Consider the following 8,438-nt stretch of genomic DNA (forward strand, 5'->3'; position numbering starts at 1 on the left):
TAACTTTGAAAATGCAGCTGTTAAAATTTCATGATATTTCATTCATTAGTTCGTGAGTTGTTGTGCTAAGAGTGAGGCAACTTTTGTTATTTGCAGAACAATGGATGAAAAGAATTTCGTGTTTTAATTTTGCACTGCTTCTTAATGGGAAAAATACATTGAAAGCGAAGCAATGGATTGAAAAGTGTATTGGGGACTCTGTTCCATCAGAAACAACAATAAAAGGATGGTTTGCTGACTTCAAACGTGGCCGAAGAGACACCGATAATGCACCACGCAGTGGACGTCCAAATGAGGCGGTAACACCAGAAAACATATAAAAAATCCACAAATCCAAATTTTGAATGACCGAAAAGTGAAGTTGCGTGAGTTATCTGAGATCGTAAAAATATCAAAAAGGCGTGTTGGCTTTGAGGGCCGCCATAGCCGAATGATTGATGCGAGTTTACCATTCGGAATGCAGAGAGAACGTAAGTTCGAATCTCGGTGAAAGACAAAAATTAAGAAAAAGTGTTTTCTAATAGCATTCGCCCCTCTGCAGAGAATGACAGACCTCCGAGTGTATTTCTGCCATGAAAAAAATCCTCATAAAAAATACCTGCCGTTCGGAGTCGGCTTCAAACTGTAGGTCCCTCCATTTGTAGAACCATCAAGACGGAGGACGGAGGAGGGGATCAGCCAAACACCCAAAAAAGGGTGTAAGCGTCATATGTATAAATACACATATATAATATATAATATTTGACTAGGAGAAAGCTCTTTTCAAAGAGGGGGTTCCGCGTTTGCTCACTGTTTCGTTTCATCCTGGCAACGCGGCAAAACGTTCAAGCAGAAGGTTTCGAGATAAGAGAAGTTTGCCAGATAATTAGAAACCATCCACAACAACTATCGATAGTATGTATTTTTTCAGATAGTCAAGCAGCCATCTTAACTTTAAAGCCACCTATAACCAATTCAAAAGCAGTCAGACAATGTAAGCAAGAACCTAATGCATTAGCACGCACGACAGACATCACTAATCTGACCATAGGAACATAGAAGGAAATGAGAAAGCTAATTGACTGGCAAGACAGGGGGCATCCTATAACGAGTCCGAAGCGGTAGCAATAGGCTGTCCGAAAGGAGTGCGCAAAAGGCAGATCTTCTCGCTATTCAAGAAGCAGACAGTTGACAGATGGCTAACACGGATGCCTGCAAAATAACTAAACAAATGTGACCCAATTTCAGCAAATCCCGTACTGACGAGTTGTTAAGAAAGCCACGAACAGGATATTCAGAATTACGTCGACAATAACCGGTCACTGGCCTTTGGGAGACCATGCCAAGAAAAGGGGGTGGCCGTACAATAATAGATGTAGAATCTGCAATCACGAAGAATCTAAGGAAACAGTCTTTGACTACTTGTGTAAATGCCCAAATCTGGGTGCTCTACGACATAGAATGCTGGAGGAGTTCTCGATGGTAAACTTGAAAGAAATTGCAGGAAAGAAAATAGATGGCATCGGCAGATTCATAGTCAAATCACTAATCTACGCACAGTCACCCCGACATACAAGCATAGCTTGCGCATATAGAATGGTGTCTGATGATGGAATCTGCATAATAGCTAAAAAGATATCTCTGGACCACTTGGCAGATGTTTATCGGCTCTATAACGTGCAATGACCACGGCCTACAACAATACAAAAAACAACTGAGCGACTGCTGACAATAAGCCAGTGACAGCAGCAGTGGGATCAGTCACAAAGTGGGCGTTAGACCTACAAACTCATACCACGTGTTGATGAATGGTTAATGAGAAATCAAGGAGACACCGACTATCACCTTTCGCAGTTGCTCAGCGGACATAGCTGCATTCAAGAATACCTGCACCGTTTTAAGCTGGCTGACAGCCCCTCTATCAAAACTGCTCGAATACTGACGAAAACGCAGAGCAGTGATTTTTTTTATTGCGACCACTTCAAAGAGGAATGAGCTATTCCAGAACAAGCCCTGAGTCATCAACGATCCCCCAGCACCCTTACAGGAGATTTTGCGCAACCAACGGTAAGTAGGAGGCAGCCCACATGTTCGCAGATAAGATCATGAGGTGAGTCCGCCATATTGATTGGGAGCGCAAAGCGATGCAGCAACAGTTACAGCAGCAGAGAAGGCGGACAGTTTCTAACGAACTGAAGACAAGCACAGACTTTTGCGTAAAACACTCAATACAATATCGTAGAGAAGACAAGACGGTAGTGGGTTAATATAATATAATACTACTGCAACTTTGCCGATGTCTCCTTTATTGAGACCCACCTATAAACACAGTGGGAGTAATTGGGACTATCGACGGTGTAAAGCCTTCATATACCTGCAGGAGAGGAACCTGGAAAGTACCTGTTGTGTTTTGGACATAATTGCGGCTCTGCCTAGATGTTATAGTTTTCTGGTCCCAGGGTAGAATTAGCCGAGGTGGGAGAGTTGTAACATAATTAGTGGGAGTGTGTCCCACGTACCATTTGTGTGACGGCACCTTTGAGATGTTTCTGACATTTTGATTCAAACCTGTTAAAAAATTATCAAATTAAGATGGTTCGACTAATAAAAAGTAGATTTTTATATATACTTTGTATATTTGTAAAACAATGGGGAATCAAAATGGCATTTTTATGCTAATTGGGTCTGGGCTGTGTCACTCAGTCAACACCTCCACCACCACCACCACTGTTAATGAGTGGTTAGTGAGAAATCAAGGAGACACCGACTATCACCTTTCGCAGTTGCTCAGTGGCTGTTTTCAGGAATGCCTGCAGGGTTTTAAGCTGGCAGACAGCCGTTTCCATTCAAATAGCTCGAATACTGACGAAAACGCAGAACACGTAATTTTGTATTGCGACCACTTCAAAGACAAATGAACTATTCTAGAACAAGCCCTGAGTCATCAATCGAACTGCGAATTACCCCCACATCCACCGTATTCGCCACATTTGGCTCCCAGCTAATGCTGGCTGTTCGCATACCTAAAAAATTATCGTCGGTAAGAAATTATCGCTGAAACTGAGACCTATTTTGAGGCAAAAGACCGCAAAAGTGGCATTGAAATGTTAGAGCCGGAATGATTGCGTTGTTCTTGAGGGAAATCACGTTGATGAATAAAGCTAATTTTTAACAAGAAAAAAGTATTTTCTTTGTTAGGCCCGGGACTTTTCAGCCCAAGTGTTATGTGTTCGTATATACGAGTATGTGTGCGCGCTCATAGTTACGGTTGAATGAACAAATAAAAACAAATTTTCTAGCCCGAAGGCATACTAAGGCACATGCGCATAATAATGATGATTTCTTTGCCTAAATTTAATGGCTGCAAAAATGTTCATGTACAAAATTTGTTTCCACTATGTATTGAATATTGATTTTTTTTTTTCATCTATTGTTACCATTAACTTTAATTTTAATGGCTGCTTGTTTACGAAGAAATTTTTCGAAAATCCTTTTGAATTATTATTTTCTTCTTCCTCTTACCGTTGTAGTTAAAAATGCATTCAGTAGCTTTTTACAAAATTTTTTGTTTTTTTATGTATATTTTTCTGTTCTAAATAAGTAAGAAATTATATTTAGATATCGTGTTTGTATTGCGGCTAAGCTTAAGACTGTGTAGTTCTTCATTTATTAACCAGCTCATTGTAATTTGCAAACTCTATAGGCGGGAAAAGCAGATCAAACTCAAGAAGCGTTTTATTTGTATGTGAATTTGTGCGAATGTACACTTGAAAGAAGCAATTTCGCGTTAGTTTCGGTTTGTTTTGACTTTAATACACCAGTGAAAAAATAATTTAAAAAAAATAATAATTAGCGCGGATCCTTTTTTTAGGTGTTTGGCCAAGTTCCTCCTCTTATTTGTGGTATGCGTCTTGATGTTGTTCCACAAAGGAGGAACCCATAAGTTTTAGCGGACTCCGAATGGTAAATAGTTTTTATGAGAAGCTTTTCATGGCAGAAATACACTCGGTGGTTTGCTATTTCCTGCCGAGGGGCGACCGCTATTAGACAAAACTTTTTCTATCGTTTGATGTTCATGCACGGATATTCGAACCTACGCACACCCGAATGGTAGTCACACACCAACCCGGGGGCCGTATAACTTTCGTATAACTCAGCAGATTTTATAAAAACAAAGTGAAAAAATGCTTGTGAGGTCTTTTATACACTGTTGGAAAAAATATTGTAATAGAAACAAAAAGTTGTGCCAGAAAAAATTAGTATTAAAAAAAAGTACTGACAGGTGAAGAAATAATTTAGTATTTGGAATTAATTTAGTATTACTGTTTTACGACTTCTTCACATCTTCGCATAGAATTTAGTAAATTTCCACGCTTAACCGAAGAAATATGGGTTCCTGGCCATTGCAACATTGAGGGTATCTGCAAAGCCGATGAACTAGCAAGACTCGGCGTCAAATTGACCGATGAGCACAAAGGCAATGACATAGACACACCTTTACAAACATGTAAGCTACTTATCCGCGAGGAAATCGTAAGAGCAGCGAATGAAAGATGGCGGAACAAAATCACCTGCAGAATCGCCCGTCAGCTGTGGCCGACTCTCAATGCTAAACGCACAGAATCTCTGCTAAACCAAAATAAGCACAGTCTTAGCACACTGATTTCAGTTATAACGGGGCACTGCCTAATAGGTACGCACGCCCAAAGTATGGGTTGAAGTTCTTCTAGATGAAGTTGAAGTTGTCTAGATGAGAGGAGGAAAACACAATACCCACCTACCCTGCCACTGTTCTGCTCTATGCAGACGTAGGTTTACTATGCTAGACAGGCAATTTTTTAATGAATTGGAAGATCTTAGTTCTGCAAAAATATGAGATATATTATGGTTTTAGGAGAGATAGAGACAAGTTTCCCACGCGGCATCAGAATGGGTTATGAGACTGAGTATGTCCCACAGGACAGTCCCTTCAACATCACCTAAGCTATCCGAAGAAATAGAGTGCCGAGCCTTTGGAGTTCGGTTTCACATTTCTTTTTTATTTGTGACTTTAAAATTCATAAATTAATTCATTCACTATTCTTTTCTAAGCCAATCCTTTCCCAATTCTAATGAATGCTTGGAACCGTTATCTTGTATGTTTATGCCCTAGAGAGGAGTATTTCTTCTCTTGCTTAGAGAAGCATATCCGTATCCAATATTCGCACATAGCCTACCGCGCACATTTTATCCTTTATCCAAAATATTCGGCCTAGCCCTTCGTCGTAAGTGCAAAACCCTTTTTTCTGGAATCAAATGCAGTACTTGTGGCTTGCGGTGAATATTGTTTTCCGTTCGCCCCAAACACATTTATTTTTATTTAATCCATCCATAGCACGTTTGTCCAGTTTCGACGGGAGATTTGTTTCCTTGCAAATTGAAACCTTTTGATTTCGTTCTGTAAACTCAACAACGGTACTCTTCTGGGTGTTCTTGCTATTAATACGACTTCTACCAACCTGCTGCGAAATGTCCGACTTGTAACTTGCTAATTTAGCTCAGACTTAGGTTATATGACAAAAAAGGTTTGATTTTGCTATAACGTAGGAGTTTTTTGTTTTCTCTTCCCAGAGTTTTCCATTTTCTTTTTAATGCTTAGCGCGTCCCAAAAGTGTACCAAATTAACACTCGGATGCCCCTTAACAAGTAAGGTAAGAAGGTAATGGAAGCGATGCGGACTTGCCCCACAACGGCTTTAGGAATGGTCATTGAACTCATTCCGCTCCAACTTGTAGCCAAACGGTCGGCAGCTAGTGAAGTCCTAAGGCTTCCTAATACATTTCATCATAAAGAAGGCAATCTTACAGGGCATGTAAGAATTCTGGGTTCAATTCTGAACTCTCCGTGCCTGACGATATGTGGCAAGATGGAAGCAAAACTAGAATTCTCCAAGAATTACAAGATGGTCATCAGTGATCGCTCAGTATGGAGAAATAATGAAATATTTTCAAAACAGGGCGCACAGGTGTGGTTTACTGATGGATCCAAAATGGAAGACGGCAGTGTGGGGGTGGAATTGAAGGACCACACTTCAAGAAACGACTTCCGGCGGAGGTCCACACTTTAGAACTATTTGCCCCAGAGAATGTCTTCGTAGAGGCACGCGTGGTGTCAATATCAACATTCTCTCAGACAGTCAAGCAACTCTGAAATCAGTAAATAGCGTCTCATTCCAATTAAGGTTGGTCTGGGAATGTTTTATAAATTCTCGAGTCTTAAGCATTGAGAAAATTTGTTACTCTGATGTGGATATCGGGACATGAGCGGCACGAAGGGAATGAAATTGCGGACACTTTAGCCTTTACCTTTACCTTTCTGTTGGGTAAACAACAGCTTCAAAAGTGCCTTTTTGCGTGAGCGGCAACAGCGAGACTTAATCGAGAACTGGAGAGCCCAAACGGGCATGCAGCAATCGTAAAGACACATTTATTCCAGGTTGGGGAATAAATTCGCCCCGTTTTTATATTTTTATTTTACTTTACAACGATTTGTATGCTCTTTGGCAAAGGGTAAGTGTTTATTCGAAGCAAAAATTAACATTTTCGACACCTGCTCTTCTTTGCTTTTCATCGAGATCAAAAAGCTGCCGAAACAGACCGGGACATTGCGACGAGTCTACAGCACGAAAATGGTTTGCAAAGTTCTAAAATGGGGAATTTGACATCGATGACAAGTCCCACAGCGGAAGATCTTCTGAATTCGATGAAGAACGTCTCAAATCACTTTTGAAGAAGGACCAGTCGCCAAACCAGTTGAGAATTGTTGGAAAAAATTAACTGCGATTATACAATACAAAAATTCTCAATCATCTTGATTCTACGGGATTTGCCGAAAGATTGCGAGCATCAACGAAAAAAACAAAGAAAGTCGCCATCGCTTTCCTATTGCTTTCACCATCTCGCCCGCCATCAAGCAAAACGTGGTAGTAAACAGAGCATATACATCAATCAATATGAAGCAAAGAAAGGAGTGGGTGATTCCAGGAGATACGCCAAAGCCGAAAGTCAAGCCAAAGAAGATCATGATATGTGTTTTGTGGGACTGCTCGAAAAGAATACCACGGTCAACAATGAACTCTGCATTGCCCAACTACACCGCGTGAATGAGGCTATTCGACTGAAAAAACCTGATCGACATGGTCAGCACATCCTTCTTCACGACGACACCAGGCGCCATGTTGCACAAGTCGTCAAAGGCGCACTTCAAGAGCTCGAATGGAGGTCCCTCAGCATCCGCCGTATTCTCCTAACCTTGCCATATGTCAAACTTTATGAAGGGCGTTACCTTCGATAACAAAGAGCTACTTAAAAACTGGCTCATCAACTTCTTTGACATCAGACCAGGTGATTTTTTGTCGGAACGGCACACACTGGGGATTTTTGTACAGAGATGCGGAAAAAAGTATACATCCCCAAAAAATATTTACATTTTTACTACTAACGAAGTTGTATATATTTGTGTATGAAAAGAACATGTTTAAAAACTATTTTAAAAAAAAAATTTAAAAAACAATGTTTTTTAAAATTCATAAATTTTAATTTTTTTTTTTTATTAATATAAGCCAGCAAATATTTACGCACTGGTTACATGTAAATTCATAATTCTGAATTACCCTCAAAATGTCAAAACAAAATTAAAAGTGTTTCGTTATCATTATGCACACACTAGAAAGCGTTTAGTTATTATCATTGCCAAAAAATAATCAGTGGCGCCTGGTGGCACCTGGTGGCACCTGCAATTGATTAAAACTGAAAGAGACGCTATTAAGCAACACGTTGATACTAGTTTCTGACCGTAGGTAAATGTAGCTCAACTTGCAGATCCAAGAATATGAAGGAATACGATTTTTTTTTTTTCGTAAAATTAATTATAAATAGATAATCAAATGCTTCACAGCCTTTGTTCTTCCGGCTAAAATATACAATATAAAAATATCGTACCCTAAGTGAAAAATAAAAAATTGGAAGTCGGCTCAAGCAAAAGGAAAAAAACCACCTTGGGCTTTGAAGTTTTATCTTAGTCAGTTCAATACTATAAAAAAATTATACTTTTGACATATCTATAAAAAAAAAACTGTAAGTCGGAGTTTAGTAATTCTTTTTGATTTTATTGTTGGCTCTATTCTGGAATTTAGAAATACCATTAAACATTGCGTAGGTGGTATGTTGTAAATTTGACTTTCTTCCGCTAAATCCCCAGTGTGCGGCATCAACAAATTGGTCGAGAGGTGAGAAGAGGTTGTAAACAGTAAAGGCGAATATATTTAGTTGATTAACTTATTGATATAATTATTGTTTTTTATTTAAAGAAAAGTCTTCGGTAAAAACGCCACGAGCTTATTCCCCAACCCAATGCATTGTTAAAACGCATTTTTCTCAGGCAATTTGTGGAAATCTCTCCAGAAATTGTTTGCATTTTCA

The sequence above is a fragment of the Anastrepha obliqua genome, chromosome 3 (genome assembly GCF_027943255.1).
Source record: "Anastrepha obliqua isolate idAnaObli1 chromosome 3, idAnaObli1_1.0, whole genome shotgun sequence".
NCBI lineage: Eukaryota > Metazoa > Arthropoda > Insecta > Diptera > Tephritidae > Anastrepha > Anastrepha obliqua.